This window comes from Tenrec ecaudatus, chromosome 8, assembly GCF_050624435.1.
Source record: "Tenrec ecaudatus isolate mTenEca1 chromosome 8, mTenEca1.hap1, whole genome shotgun sequence".
Classification (NCBI taxonomy): domain Eukaryota; kingdom Metazoa; phylum Chordata; class Mammalia; order Afrosoricida; family Tenrecidae; genus Tenrec; species Tenrec ecaudatus.
The window spans coordinates 163576435-163592806 of record NC_134537.1 but is presented as its reverse complement, the minus strand read 5'-3'; the positions used below and the strand labels follow the sequence as shown (position 1 = coordinate 163592806).

Here is a 16372-nt window from a genome sequence, read left to right as displayed (position 1 = left end):
TTCTGGTTCATAGAAAATGTGTTTTTCCGGGAGGAGGGATAACTGATCCTTAGAGGCTAGCGGTGCCCAAAGTGGAATTAGTGCATATAGAATTCTAGAAAAGGAAGCTCATGTCTGAAGGACCCATTCCCTTTAGGAACTGTACTGTGACCTTGAGTGGAATGGCCTTCGCTGCAGTTTAGTTCTGTGTCAAGGATGCTCACGGGTGACCTTTACGGTTTGTTTTTGGTGCTGACTAGTGGTGGCCAGTGCCCCTTCTTTGTTTACCCAGGGGGACACGGTGGGTAGATTCTGAGATGAGGCTTTGAAACTGAGTCATCTAATTATTGTCCCAGGGAACAGAGAGGTCTGGCCCACAGGTTGCTGCGTGAGAGAGGCCTGCAGCAGTTCTAATGATGGCTGGCATTAGGTTTGGACTTTGAAGAGTTTATCAGATACTGAAGGAATTGAGGAATCAAGGGGACCACTTACTCTGCCACCCTTCTGTGTATCCTGTTGACTTAGGGAAATTAGTTAAGGTGAAGGTGAGTGGCACCATGATATGGCTCCTCTAGCCATCGTCTTTGTAACTCCACCCAACATGCTCTTCCCACCAAGGAACTGTGTCCTGGGGGCTTCTGTGCCTGAAGTGTATGTAACCTGTTGCATCTCTAATAAACCCCATGCTCGTGAGTATTGGCTATGCGTTCTCCATGCCACTGCAGTGAGTTGATTGAACCTGTAGAGAAGTGGGACAGTTGATGAGCTGCTGGATTTGGTGAACAGTTTGGAGGATAGAATCCCCTTGGGAATGGGCCTTGGACTGTGTTGTTGTCCCGTCTCCCCCCACCCCCACCCCCATGTTGTTTTCTCAAAAGGTCTCAAACACATTCAGTGGAGAGTAGAAATGACAGGATCTGATGACAGGGTTTTGTGAGCTCTGTACTTTTTGTCTTTTTCTCTTTCTTCAAATAGGCCTGGTAATTCTTAAATGGTTGTGATTTCTTCCAGAGATAGTCTTCTAAGAATTCTGCAGACTGCATTGTTTTGGTCACACTGACTAAATGTGTGGGATGGCCCCAGCTGACTTGTGTCTCAGGAGGAGCAGAGAAGACCAAGAAATGTCCCATTCCGTGGAGGAGTTTATGCTGTGCTTAGCCCATGGGTCTACCCTGGACTCATACCAGCTTCTTCAGTTAATACCTATGTGACGTGACCATGGGAAAATCGGCTTATCTACTTGTTTTTATCTAAAAAACAAAGCACTCACTGCCAGCATGTTGATTCTGACTCACACATCCCTATAGCCAGGATAGAACTGCCCCTGTGAGTTTCTGAGACTGTAACTCCATATGGGAGAAGACAGCCTCATCTTTCTCCCAGAGAGCGACTGGTGGTTTCAAACTTCTGACCTTGAAGTTAGCAGTTCAGTGTGGCCTACCATGCTGCCAGAGCTCCTTGCAAACACATCTAGCATTTACAGTGTGCGAGGCACGTACTGCTTCACAAACGTTAGCTGCATTTAATCCATATAACAGCCCTGTGATCACCCCCTCTTTTAACAGAGAGAAAACTGGGACACAGAGATGAGGTAACTTTCCCGGGATCACCGAGTCAGTAGGTAGTATAGCCAGAATTTCAGCCCTGGGCTGGTTGGCTCCTGAAGTGATCCTTTTCATCATGGCACTCCCCTGAGCTTTCGGGAGTGTCAGTTTCTTAATCCATAAAATGGGGAGAGGAGGGGGAATGCTGACTGATTGTAGGATTAGGAGCCAGTGGTTGGATTGATAAGAGAAATAAAACTCCCTGTGGAATGTTTAGCCTGGAGCCTGCCTCATGCCAGGGCTCTATAGTAACCATTATCGCTACTAGAGCTGGCGGCCAAGGAGACTTGCACACCCATAATACTGACACAAAGTAACATGTGGTGAGTGCCTTCACAGAGACACTGATAACAGGGGGTGGAAGTAGAAGCCTGGAGGAGGTCACTTCCTGCTGGGCATCTAGGATGCCTTTCGGAAGGGAGTGGGGAGGGGAGGAGGATGAGGTACTTAGCACACTGTGAAGTCGGTTTTCTCCTCACGTTGTAGACCCAGAAACAAGAGCCCTAAGGGATTAAAGAGCCCCGGGTAGAATCAGACGGGTAGGTTGGGCAAGGGTGCAGGGCAGGTGGATTTGCCCGGGCTCTGGGCTGGGTTGTTGAGTTGAGCATGGGAGGGAGGGGGAGGAGTATAGGCTGGGCAGTCACTGTGGATCAGCAATGCTGTCCCCTTCCAGCCACGTGAATGCTTAATTGGCTTGCCATATTGTCTCTTTGTTCTCCTTTACAGAATTCTCCCACATCTTCCTTCCAGTAGATTTCTAGATAGACCTTTTTTTTTTTCATGACTCATGTATTGAACACATCCTGTTTGGGGAAGTGTCGAGAGAGGAATTTCAGAATAGGTGACGTGTACTCCGTTTGGTAAATGGTGCCGACGGGCACTGTCTCCGCTTCTCTGCTTTCCTCAGGAAAACCCACCTCCCTTGGCTCCCTGTCTTTCTCTCCACACTCCCCACCAGCTGACCTGGTAGATGCCACGGGAACGTTTCCTCTTGGTTCTAGATGGGTTACACACGACTGATGATGATGAGATTAATCCCATTAGAGATACTGCCTGGAGTTTTGAACCTGGCTGGCTCACATGACCTTTTCAGTCAAGCAGATGGTTGGTCTGCCTCTATGGGTACCGGTTGGCACTGATGAGGCCTGTGGCAGGTCCTCTGGACAGAGCTGCTTTTCCTGCCTTCTTTGTGAGAAGAGTTGAAGTGGCCTTGCCTTTGGGGGCAGACAGCACAGAGAGTGTCGGGTACAGCGTGGCCTTCTCCTTGGGATGGCTCTGGTTTTACCCATGGCTTGCTGTTTTCCCTCTTTGTAAAAGTACTATTTTCTCTGGCCTTGTTCAGATCTAACCATTGAAGTTTGCTATTTCAGACCGTCACATACAGGTTCCTCTAGGCACTGCCCAAGGGCTGTGGGCAGGCTGACTCGGAAGCTCGATGCATTAAGAAGTGAAAGGACAGAACAGAAGAGGGAGCCTTTGGGGGGGCATCTCTTCACTGTGGAGAAAGAGTCTTGGTGTGGCTGTAGGTCAGGGGTCCTCAAACTTTTTAAACAGAGGGCTAGTTCACTGTCCCTCAGACCGGTTGGAGGGCTGGACTATAGTTTTTTTTTTAAACTATGAACAAATTCCTGTGCACACTGCACATATCTTATTTTGAAGTAAAAAAAACCAACCAGGGCAAAAGCACCTGGCGGGCTGGATAAATGTCCTCAGTGGGCCGCATGTGGCCCTCTGGCTGTAGTTTGAGGACACCTGCCGTAGGTTGTGTGCTGGCCTGCTCCCCACAAGGTCAACAGTTCCAGCCCACCCACCAGCTGCTTGATGTTGTCTGCTCCTGTGAAGATTTAAAGGTTTATAGCCTCTGAAAACCCTGTCCTCCAGAAGGAGTGTCTGTGAGTTGGAATTTACCCGATGGCGGTGGGCTTGGGGTGGGGTTGAAGCTGTAAAAAGAATAGACCAGCTGCGTTGTTGAGGATCGGAGGAGCGGGTGTGGGGGTGGGCCAGGAGGCAGAGTGAGGAGCTGAGCAGAGAAGGGTAAAAAGCAAGTCAGGCTGTTTTACCAGACAGCGGTGACACCTGAGCCTGCCATGGGAATGGCACCGTGTCCAGGCAGTGAAGGCTGGGGGAAGAGCTCGATTCCAGGTGAGCGCTGTTAGTTGGCTAGAGCAGAGGTTCTTCACAGGGCATGTGTTCTAGGGAATGTTGGGTAACGTCTGGAGATGATTGAGGGGTGCTGCTAGCATCTCGGGATCGCCAAGCATGACAGAACAGCCTGCAGTGGAGGAGTAGGTTGTCAGGTGAGGGTGACTGGGAGGGTGCTGAGCCAGGGAGTCAGTAGGGGCAGCCCTCTGCCCTCTGATGAGAGACAGCTGCTCTCAGGACCCACTCCCTGGTGGAAGGGGTCAGGGCCTCACTGAATTTTTTTTTTAAGTTCAACAGGATGAAGATGATTAAAATTTTTTATAAGCTGGCACATATAATCAAATGCCATGAATTTAAAATGTGATTTCAGGACAGCCGGATCTGATAAGTCAAACGAGATGCTCAAAGGGTTGGGTTGAACTTCCTGACATTTTCTTTGCCCGTTTTCTGCTTGGCTGCCCTTTAACCTTACTCAGTGCAGAACAACACACCTCTGGCTTGCATTTTAAATACCTGTATGCAGTGATGGCTAATGAAAGTAAAACTCTGTGTTGACATCAGCAGCCCTGCGGGCCATAGTGGGCTGTGTTGGACTGCTAACCACAGTGTGGGCAGTTCAGACCCACCATATGAGGCCTCCTCTGCTCCCTGCAGGGGGCCAGTTCTACCTGTCCTGTAGGATCACGGTGAGCTTTTGAGTAAGTATGGCATAGAATTTAAGTTTGAGGTTTCAAATCATTTACCCATATTTTTAAAAATCATATCCCCCCCATCTATAAAACTAGTAGAATTTTCCACCAGAAAAGCTAAAGAGGAAATTTTAAAAATTGAGAGAATGAATAGAAATAAAAAAGTGTGATGTGTTCTCCTAGGCAGGTGTTGTGGATGTGTATAAGCTGTGTGAGACATGATGCATTTTACTTTAAACCGTTATGCCTCTCAGGTGTGGAATGACAACTTTTCTTTTTTTTTTGACAACTTATTTCTACTTAAAAATGTTTTTCCTTTTCCATTCCAGCTTTCCAGAGAAAAGATGCTTATTTCCTTTTGGGGTATAATTATGTGGACTACGTGTAGGTGTTTGCTTAAAGTTCTGCCTGAAGGTAAAGAGCGTGCTGTATTTGATCTGAGCGTTAGAAAGGTCCTCCGGAGGGTGGAGTGGGTGACAGGCAGGGGCTGGGGGAGGGCAGAGGGCAGGCAGAGTGGAGAAAGTGAGAGGGCTGAGCCTAGGCGGAGACAGGGAGTAGGGAGCTGGGATGGCTCAGGGGGAGACTCTTGACAGGAGGGCGTTCCGGGCACTGAGTGGTTGTGGCTGTTGAGGAGAGTAGTGGGTATCCAGGAGCAGGTGGCTGGTGAGTAGAAACTAACAAAAATGAAAAGCCAATGCACTTTCATATGAGAGTCTAAAAGTATTACTAAAAGCTCACAGGAACCTTTACCAAATAATTTTCAGGACATGTTTCTTGCCCTATTCTCTGTTGTGTCTGTGTGTTTCTGAAGGCAGTGATCCCACCTCGGGCATTTTCCTGAAGAATTCTGCACCTTGGTTTAATCCATGTCAAAACATTTGTTTTTGGCTTCCTCAAGGGACTCAAATTGCGCTCCTTTAAAAATTTTTTTTAAATCTGGGGGACAAAAAGACATCTGAAGGGATAGGGGGTTACAACCAGGACTGGTGGGGGGGGGGGCGGGGGCGGGGCAAAGCTTCCCAATGAAATTTGTGTAGCTCAGCTCTTGCTCCTCTCGAAATTAGCAGGTCCATTGTTGGGGTGAGAAGGTCCCTGATGTTTTTCTCACCCGTGGGATTTAAAATTTTCCTAAAACATCTTTCTAGTTAGCCCCAGGGATCATCCCCATGTCTTCTGAGAAAATTTGATCAAGATAAAGTGATCCAGGGACATCCATCAACTGTAGCTAGAGGAATGGACTTTGAGCTCACTGAATTGTAGCCCCAGTCTAAGAACAAGGAGTTCGTAAGACTCGCCCCGCTCAGCACCTACCCCGCCCCCCATGAAGCGATCACTGAAGAGCAAAGTGTGGTGAGGAAAGCAGGTGGGGCCGTTTATCAGAAATCCTAGCCTCTGCGGTCTGGGGAGTCGGGACCCACGGGAAGGCACTGAACAATAGCACACCTAGCTGCTGACCATGCACGTAACCCCCATCACCAGGGCTCCATCAGAGAGAATGATTGTGCAACCTCTAGAGAAAAAAAACAAAACTTCTAGGAATAATACCTGGCCTATGGTAGGTGCTCCGTACATGATTTCTTAATCACAGTGTTTTCATACAGACGCTTATCCCAGTTCTGTCTTACAAATCTGGCTAGATCAGAACATGTATACTGGTACAGATAAGAGCTCAAAACACAGGGAATCCAGAACAGATAAACTCCTCAGGGCTAATGAGGGGAGCAGTGAATATTAAGAGGGCAGGATGTGTGTGTGGGAATAATGGGGAACCGATCACAATGACGGGTATGGTCCCCCTTCCTGGGGGATGGACAGCAGAAAAGTGGGTGAAATCAGACAGTGGTGGGTGTAAAACATGAAAACAAGAAAAGAATAATTTATAAATTACCAAGGGGACATAGGGGAGGGAAGGTGGGGGAAAATGACCTGATGCCAGGGGTTCAAGTAGAAAAAAGTGTTTTGAAAAAGATGATGACAACATGGCCAGATGTGTTTGACACAATGGATATATGTATAGATTGTGATAAGAACTGTAAGAACCCCCAATAAATTTTTTTAAATCATAAACTAAAAACTCGAAGTGCTTCTTTGAATTTGTTTAATAGTTCATCTTCAGGCATATGGTTTGAGACCGAACTTCTGTGTTGGCTTGAGTCAGCCACTTTCTCTTTCAGTTTCTCTATCTGTAAGGCCAGAGGGCCGGAGTAGGCGATTTGTGGCACTCCTGAGAAATTGACAATTTCAGTTCTTACCATCCTAAGTTTTTGTAAACAAATGTGCTTTTTCAGTCACATCCAAGAAAGCATTGTCTTAGCAGATGTTGCAGGATCCTGGTCACGTATGTTTAACTTTGTCTTGGGCAGCTTTATTGTAGAATACTTTACATACATCGAATCCACTGATTCTCAGCGTGCAAGGTGATGGGCTCGGGGAGTAAATGAGCATTGACACCCCCCAGTTACAGCACAGGACATTTCCATCACTCCGAAGATGCCCTCCTGCTGAGCTCTCCTCTTGGTGGTTCTAGTGTTGGTAGTTATGGGTGGTTTTAGTTTTGATTCCTTAGAGTCGTCTACAGAGATGAGATGACTGCCTTTCTTCCCTGCCCCTTCTCTACGACAGTTTCTGAGATCACCCATGCAACATTGAGCCAGAGTGGTGTTCATTCTCAGTCTTAGGGGAACACAGTCTCCCACCAGTAAGAGCATGCCTCTAGCTGCGGGGTGTTTTGCACACGCCCTGACCAGGCTGAGGAAGTCCCTTCTATTTCTGGTTTGCAGAGAGTTTGTACTAGATGGTGGGGTGTGTCGATTTGTCCCGTGCCTTGAGTGCATGGGCTCAGATGGCCGTGTGGCTTTCCTTCCCAGGCTGTCAGTAGGGAGACTTGCATCACATCTTTGCTGCTGTCACTATGGTGTGGAAGCCCAGTAAGTGGGGTAGCCCAGATCATGCGTCATGTTGGCATGTGAGGAGGAGCTGTGCTATATTCAGTTCCTGCCAGTTACCACAGGCCAGCAGGCACCTCTGGGCCCTGGTCTGTTTGCGTACACCGCAGTTAAGCTTTCCACTCTTTGACTGGAGTTCTGGTAGAGCAATCCCGTGTGTGTGTGTTGGGAATAATAGCAAGCAGCGTTTCTGTAGCCATTAGTTTGTGCCAGACACCGAAACGATACACATTTCTTTAACTTCATGACTACCCCAAGTAGGTACCAATTCTAAGGAATCAACCAAGTGTAGGTACCATTTCCCTTATTTAACAGCTGAGGAAACTGAGGTCCTGCTTCTTAGAAGGTGAGAGAAGTGAATTCCACCACACCATTAACCAACTACCGTTTTGCCTGGTCACCGTAGGGGGTGTAGTCAGACTGCTAACTGTAAGGTCAGCAGTCTGAAACCACCAGTGGCTCCACAGGAGGAAGATGAGATGTTCTGCCCCATGGAAGGTTTCCAGACCCAGGGACCCATAGGACCACCGTATTCCACCCTACAGGGTTTCCAGGGGGGGGGGGGCAGGTTCGACTCAATCGCAGTGAGGGTGGATGCGTTTGGAACTGGTCCAAAGCCTTCCAACAGGCGACACCAGGGTGTTCAGAGGAAATGGAACTGAGAGCTGAGAGCAAGGTTGCAGTGACGTCCCCAAAGCCGCACAGTCGACGAGGTGTGGGACTGGATTTGAGTCTATGCCTCAAGCGTCCAGGTTGAGTTCTTTGGGGTGTTTCACAGAAAGAAGTTCAGTGAGGATAAAAACCCGCCACTTCCTAGGCCGGGCGGATAGTGTTTTCACTGTCTGTCTGCACAGATGTACCTGGTGCTTCAGCATGAGGGTAACAGCACATTCCCAAGCTAGCTCAGCATATTCCCTGACAAGGCCTACACTCCTCTCTAAATTCAGCTTATGTTCAGGAAGATTTTGAGTAATGATGCTTCCGAATTTTTGGTTGAGCTCAGAACAGTATGTTTTCCTGATAGTTTGCAGCGAAATATTTGCAGCTGAGCCATTCTCCTCGTGCCCCTCGGTGTGCTAAGCTGTGGCCTGGTTGGTTGAACTCCTTATTCTTGGTCGGAATTGAGTGTCTGCAGACTTAGGTGAAATACTGACTTACTGAAAAACAAATGTTCATGCCTCAGTGTTAAAAAAAAAAAAGGTTTCATTTTTTTCTTTATCTGCATTCAATTCAAACACCATTTCCCGAGGACCGTCTTTAGACTGGGCACCCTGGCGGTGGCAGAGGGTGTTCCAAGCTATGCGCTCCTGACTGAGGTCTGCGGTTGGAGACCACCAGCTGCTCCTTGGGAGGAAGACGGGGTGCTGTGAACTGGAATGGGCTCACCACTGCCAACTGGTTTTTCAACATCCCCCCTCCCTAGTTCTCAAGGGACTGTTTCCAGGAATTCTTTTATTAAAACAAAAATAGCGAGTTTCTGAATTGTATAAAACAAATATGCCGCCTCACCTCACAGGGCTTACAGAATGATCAACTAACCGTGCCAGCAGCGCAGTTGCGTCTAAGACTGCAGGAGAGGCAGGACGGTTTTTGTCTTGTCCCCCGCCCCCCTGTGGTTCTAGACACACTGGTCTGGTGGCCTTTAGCGCTGACTTCCTCTTGAGGGGAGGGAAAAACGAGTTGAAGATGCAGTGTATATTTGCTTCACAGATACTTAGTGCTTGTTTCTGCCTTGGATGCCCTAAGTCCGTACTCAGCTGCAGCGAGACCTTTGATGGTTTGGGCCAGACGGTCTCCGTAGGCGTTCTTTTTGGACTTTGGTATTTGGAGACCGTTCGTGTGGGTAGTTTATACATAGAGACCTGACCCAGGCCAGGGGAAGTTAAGTCTCAGCCCCTGGCTAAGGTGGTCTGTGGTTTTCCCAGCACTTCACCTCTGCCAGCAGGTTGGCTACATTAGGTAAGTTTCATTGGATAAGTGCATTCCGGTTTTACAGTGATTTCTGAAGATCTGCACCTGGAAGGCTCACGGCCACTTAGAGAAATTGGATGTCTTACACCGTGACTAGCCAGAGCGCTGGCAGCAGCTGTGTCCAACTTGCTGGTGATGGGGGCCCGAGCTGCCTTCAGCCGCGTGTAGGGGGGAGAGCGTGGGTCCAGTTTGCTGCTGAGCCTTCATTCTGAAACCACTGGGGAGCAGGGGAGCTGGTGGCCTGACTGCCGAAAGCCTCCCCAAATACCAGGGGAGATGGTCACCACTTTCTGTCCTCTCTTCGGTGTCCGTCGCTGCTCCAGCTTCCCCTTTCTGCCTTCCTTCAGGAGGAAATGAGCCCTGGCTGCGCTTGGGTTAGGCACTGGGCTGCCAGCTTAGCGCTCATGGCCTGCTCCGCCTGAGAAGGATGAGACAGTGAAGATGGACCACTTCGCAAACCTATGCCGTGTGGTCCCTGCCCTGTGTGGTCGTGCTGAGGCAGCCTTGGCTTGCAGGCAACACACCAGGGCGGGAAGCACCCCTCTCTGGGGAAACAGCTTGAGACGGCATGTGATTGTTAGGTGAGACTGCTAAAGGTATAAGATCTTGGAGTTCAGGGTCTCCCACGTGCATAAAAACACAACACAAAACACTTGCTGGAAAAGTGAGTATGGGCAGCCTCAGGTGGTTCGGTTGCACCGACCCTGAGTGGCAGCTCAAAGGATTGTGGAGGGAAAGCACCTGGCATAGTAAGAGTTTGTACATTTGTGTCCAAGAATAGGGCTGTTAGGCCTTAGTGAGTCTTGCAGATGTGTATATGAATTAGCAGATCAAATTCATCCTTGGCTTATCAGCTCAGCTGGAGAATGTGACCAGATCAGAAGAAAGACCCCTGAAATACATTGCTCAAAAGCACTGGCTTTGCTGTATACCATGCAGGCGAATTTAATTAAAACACTTCCAAGATCTAGCTTTGTTTTGCAGGGAAGGGGCAAGTGATCCCAATTAGGCTAGGGTAGAACTGCCCCTGTGGGTTTCCGTAACTCACCGTTGACGGGAGTACAAAGCCTGGTCTTTCTCCGGAGGAGGGGCCCGTGGTCAGACTGCTGACCTTGTGGCTAGCAGCCCAGTGCATGCCCACTGTGTTACCAGGGCCTTCTAGCCTAGTGGTGACGGGTGTGAGGAAAGTGTACAAAGCGTCCTGCCTCACGACTCACCTGATTCTGCCTCACTTTCTTCCCCTGCTGAGTTATGGAGGAACGAGGGTTGAGGCTTGGCTCTGTTCCCCTGTGCTGAGACTTGTGCATGGTACGTGCAGGTTCTCAAGAAGTCATGTCTTCTGGTGACGAGGGGAGGTGGTCATCTACCTTGAAAAGGACCTGGAGGTGGGGGGTGGGTTAGGCGGTCAGGGACTCCTTCCTAGACTGGGAGGCAGGAGACTGGCAGGTGTGCGGCCCTGGATTTTGCCCCTGGTGAACTGCTTGACATAGGGCATCTCTCTGTAGTTAGATTAAACCAAACCAAAATAAGGATGGGACTCTGGTTAAAGCCTCTTCAGGCTAATACTCCAGCTCTGAGTATCCAAAGAAAAAGGCCCCAAATGCCCTGACTCATAGTGACCCTACAGAACAGAGTAGAACAGCCCCTGCGTGTCTGAGACAGCACCTCTTTACAGGAGTCGAAAGCCCTGCTTTTCTCCCATGGAGAGGTTGGCGGTATCGAACAGCTGACTTTGCGTGTAGGTAGCCCAATACATAACCACTACACCTCCAAAAAGTGCGATTTCAGTCGTTCTGAACTCCCTAGGTATTTAAAACCAGGGATCTTCCCCAGCACTTGATTTGCATGCTGCTTCTCAGCACCACACACTTAACTACACTGAGCAGGCAAGCAAGCCTGTGGGGCACTCGTTTTCCATCACTCAGCTGGCTTCTGAATGGAAACACGGAGGATGTAAGCTGTCTTTAGTAATTGGCAGTGCAGAACACCTTTCTTTTCTGTCCTCATGCTCGTCGTGGTCCTGATCAGCACATGCAATCATTGATTCCGTCAGCACCCCTCGGTGTTCCTACAAAGGGAATGGCTTCCATACAAGCCTGCGATGTGCTGGTGTGTGCAGAAAACTCGTCCAGTGATGCTTTTAATTGAGGGGTCTTGCGCCTGACAGCAGTCGTTCTACACGTGAGTTTTGATGGCACAGCCCACATTGGATCTGGTTCTGGAGAGGCAGCAGCTGGGAGCCCTGCATTTAAGGGACGTCCTTATCTCTGCCAGGAATCCAGCCAGTTTGCAGTGGCTCCAGGTTGTCAGCTGCCTGGGAAGTCTCAGGTGGCCAGCCATCCCCATCTGTACAAGGTGAGTCGGCTCAGGGATTCTAAACTAGGCAGCTGGATAATGCCCACCGAATAGGATGTTGGCTGCATGGGTCCTGCCCTTAGTTCCTGTTCATACTTAAGTTCCTCTTTGGATTTGCTGAGGAGCCCTGGTGATGCAGGTCAGCAGTTGACCACCACTAGCCGCTCTGTGGGAGCAAGATGAAGCTTTCTACTCCTGTAAAGGCTGTTAGTCTCAGAAGCCCACAGGAGTGGGTCTGCTCTGCCCAAGGGGGCCCTATGCATTAGAATGAACTCGATGGCCGTGAGTTTGGGTTTTTTTGGCTTTAGATTTGGCTTAGATTTTGTTTATGGATTAATGGTTGTATACCAGGCTGCTAACCAAAGGTTGGGCTGTTTGAACCCACCCAGAGGCCCCATGAGAGGAAAGATCTGGTGGCTTGCTCTGTCCCCGGAGGTCGCTATGAGTTGACACCAGTGACAGGACTAGCAGCTGTTTCTGTCGAAGGGCTTTTTTAAGACAGCAGGGTGGTAGGGGGGTGGGAGTGGGAGGTGGTGTGTGTGTGTGTGTGTGTGTGTGTGCATTTTCACTCCCTCAACTCGCACCTCTCTTGCTTTATTAGATAGAGCATGTATCTTTGATCTTAAAAGGTTTTTTCCCCCTTTAAATCATTTCATTGGGGGCTCTTACAGTTCTTAAAACATTCCATATATTAGTTGTATCAAGCATATTTGTACATATGTTGCCATCATCATTTCCAAAATATTTCCTCCTGAGCCCTTGGTGTCAGCTCTTTTCCCCCTCCCTCCCCCACTCGCCCACCCTCATGAATCCTTGATCAATTATATTATTGTTATTATTATTTCATATCTTACACGGTCTGTTGTCTCCCTTCGCCCACATTGACCATAAAAGTTTATCTGGTCCTTAGGTTGATCATTCTGAAATGTAGTAGTTATACCAAATCATTAATTGAACGAGACAGTGTTTAAGAAGGCGTTTGGCCAGCACCACGCACAGAGCTTGCAACGCTAACCCCCTCCTACACGTTTATGGCCCCTGTCCTCTTTAATGCAACGCTCTGCCTTTGGGGTTTGAAATCTGGCATTACGCTTGACTGACCCACGAAGCTGTCACCCCACACATCCTCGGATAACCTCTCTGTTACGTGCTCTCCTGGCTTTGAGGCATAATTGTGCTTCACTTACCTAGAAGCCAGGCTTTTAGCAACCTTTGCCATCTGGAGCGTCTCTGGGAACTGGAAGTCAGCAGTGGAGGCCTCTGCCCTCAAGTCCAGGCCAGACGGTAGACATAGAAGGAAGCAGCCTGTTGGCAGGAGGAGCAGCTGACAGCAATAAAAAAGGGCAGGTGGCCCAGGGAAAAAGCCCAGCAGAGGGGGGATGCTTGGAGTGGCCAGTGGTTGGTTCTACATTCCGTGAAAATCCCTTACAGCAGCAGTCTTCAACCTGTGGGCGCTACCCATTTGGGGTCCAACGACCCTTTCACAGGGATCGCCCAATTCCTAACAGCAAACTGGCAGTGATGAAGTAGCAACGGAAATACTTTTTTGGTGGGGGTTCACCTTAACATGAGGAACTGTATGACAGAGTCGCGGCGTGAGGAAGGTTGAGAAACACTGACGTAGAGCAAGCACTTCAGGTGAGCTGGTCTTTGGTGCTCTGAGCATTAAGGTAGAGTTCATGCAGCGTTCTCTGGAAGAAAACAACTCTTGGTGTTCCGGTGCCCTCTTTTCCCCGACCAACCGTTAATTGAGGTGGGGACTCCACAGTTTTCAGGCCCGGGAAGGATGCGAGTGTGGGGAGGACCTCTGTCCTCGGCCTGGGAGGCCGGAGGCCGCGGTGTCCATCCAGTTGATGCCTGCTCCCTCCTGGCTGGATGGCCCAGTGCCAGGGGACTTTCGGAGTTTTGGCCTTGTTTGTTTGTTTTAATTTTTTAAAAACAATTTATTAGGGGCTCATACAATTCTTATCACAGTCCATATATACACATACATCAATTGTATAAAGCACATCTGTACATTCTTTGCCCTAATCATTTTTTTCCTCCTCTTTTCTTTTTTTACATTTTATTAGGGACTCATACAACTCTTATCACAATCCATACATATAGATACATCAATTGTATAAAGCACATCCATACATTCCCTGCCCCAATCATTCTCAAAGCATTTGCTCTCCACTTAAGCCCTTTGCATCAGGTCCTCTAACTTTAACTTTTGGAGTGGGAAAACGCTTGTAATAAGAGATGCTTTAGTTTTGGCTTCTCCAGAAAGCCAACAAACTGCCCTCAGCATCCACAGACACCATTGTCCCACATGTCCACCTTTACTTTACCTGCACCGCTGCCACCCTGTGGAGCCATTGCTTTGTCTTCAAGATTGAGCTGCACAGTGGTGTAGTGTCTCACCTTCTGCTACAGTTCTTCGGAGAAATGCCTCAGATCTTAACTACAGAGGAATACAATAGCAGAAACAATAGGCAACGCCATTGCCCTCTCATTGCCTCAGCTGAAGTAATTCTTACTAAAAAAGTTGAGCAAAATTTCCATCGCCCCCAAACTGCTGTGCCTCGATCAGCTTCAGACAAGAGCAGAGCTTTCAATGGACGTTTTAATCAAGATCTGAGGCATTTCTCCTTGTTTGTTTTTAAGGTATAAAGTAAGTCCAGTCATGCCAACCTCGGAGGGTTACGTTGAGCGTTTGGTGAGATGGTAGGGAAGTGTCTGCTCCACAGGTGTGTGGTGAGCGTGTTCATGCTTTCTGCTTCCGTAGGGTTGACTGCGTTTCTAACAGTTGCTCCCATTCCCTTCGACCCGTCAGTTATGTGGAAAGTTTCCTGATACCATTTGACATGCATGCTGATTATTGTAATTGGGTAATAAGCTCTTCCTTGTCAGGGACCCTGCCCTCCAGCCTGGTTTTTGAGTCTCTCCACGTTCTCCCTCAGTGTTGGTGGTTCTGAGATGAGTCCCGTGTGTAACAGAGGCTGCCTCCAGTGCTCACCTGTCACAGGGAGCGCCCGCACCCCTGCATCCTGAGGGATGCCTTAGTTGAAGGAATACTGTCCTTCGGATCTCGTAGTGTTTTCTTCCGGCGATGTGCCAAGGGCCTTAGAGGGTCTTTTAGTTCTAGCAGAGATTTCAGTTGAGCCACCTCCCGGACAGACTGTGTTTTGTGGTGAGGCCAGCCCCACGGATTGAATTGTTGTCACTTGGCCAAGCTCACACAGCCTGGCACCAGACTGGGACTTGGGGTTCTTGGGTCTGTGTGGCCTAACTTTCCTCTGTGCTGCCCCGATGGGGCTTACTATCTTTTTCTTCCTGCTGAGGTGGTTTCCCTCTCCAAGTTCTACCCTAGAAGACCTTCAACGTGGAGTGAGCTGTGCATGAACTTGGTCTGTTAATCAAGGTCTGTGGCTTCGCCTTACCGCTTAACCTCTCTCTGCCTGCCCCCGTCTAGCCTCGCGTCCCCCAAAGGGGTGGTCGAACTTCCACACACAGGAAGCGTTTTGTCTGGGATGGTAGCGGTGTCTCAAGAGGTTCATACTTACAAACGTGACCCACACTTTTGGGCTTGCCCTGCACCCACACTCACAGGGAATAATTTGAGGGGCTTCTGGAAGGTCTACCACAAACACCTCCCCCAGGATCTGGCCAAGTCCGCCCTATGGGAAGGATCTTGTTGAGATGCATGTAGATGCCTATTTCCTCTGGGTGGGACATGAGAGGCTGGCTGTGTGTGGCTTAGCAGGCTGGAGTTTATGGAGCAAGCAGCTCACATGGGAGTCTGGAGGAGTGTGTGAGGCCGGGTTGACTAGAGACAGTCATGTATGTATAAGAAAGAGCTTGATATCCAAGAATACTTGTACATTAAGAAAGTATCCCAGTCCATATCAAGTCTGTAAGTCCAATATTAACCCAAAGGTCCGTACTAGCTCAGTACTAGTCCATAACTCCCTCTTCAGACTCACGCAGCACATGCAGTGTTGCAAATTGCAGGAAGACCACAGGCCCGTGGGTGTAAAGTCTTGTGGGTCTGGTGGTGGTGGAAGCATCTCCAAGCCTCCAGCTAGCAGCTCTCAGCGTAGCTCCATGTGACTTGTCAACAGGAATGTGGAAGCAGAGAGAGAGGGAAGCCTGCCTCTTCCAATGGCAGGATCAAGAGAGAGTTAGGTCCTAGAATCCTCATGAGAAAGCCATGCCCACCAGGAGGCATCATCAGGCTGTGACCTTATGTACCAGGTTATGTAACTTCTACAAGGCCGTGACCTCTCACAGGCTGTGTGGGGCTGGGGAGACTGGCTCTACTCCCAGGACCTGCCCTGCATGTGGCATCTCCCAGTAGCGGCTGAGTGCCAGTGTGCAGCGTCCACGCCTCTGGCTGTGGCTGAGGTGAGTTGAGTGTACTACTGCTTAGTGAGGACAGTGCCTCTTAAGAGGTCAGGGGTGGGGCCCCTGACAGCAGACACGGCGCTAAGTTCTCAGAGGTTCCTCTTGGCTGCTCTGCTAAGAGTGACAGAGGTTGGCACTGAAGCTGTCCTCTTCAGCCCACCAGAGGCATGCTGTACTGAAGGTGGAAGAAGAGTAGGCTTTGGAGTCCAATCTGGGCTTTGACTTCTGGTGCCATCTGTACCATTTTCCCGTCCTTACTTCACCAATTTGCTTCATCTCCTGAGCCTTTGAACATTTG

General features: G+C 49.2%; 1 protein-coding gene across 4 annotated transcripts in view; it reads left to right on the top strand.

Moving 5' to 3' along the window:
• ASAP2 (ArfGAP with SH3 domain, ankyrin repeat and PH domain 2) overlaps nucleotides 1-16372 on the top strand; it is a 202054-nt gene that overhangs the window by 28858 nt on the left and 156824 nt on the right. The gene's annotated exons all lie outside the window — the stretch shown is intronic.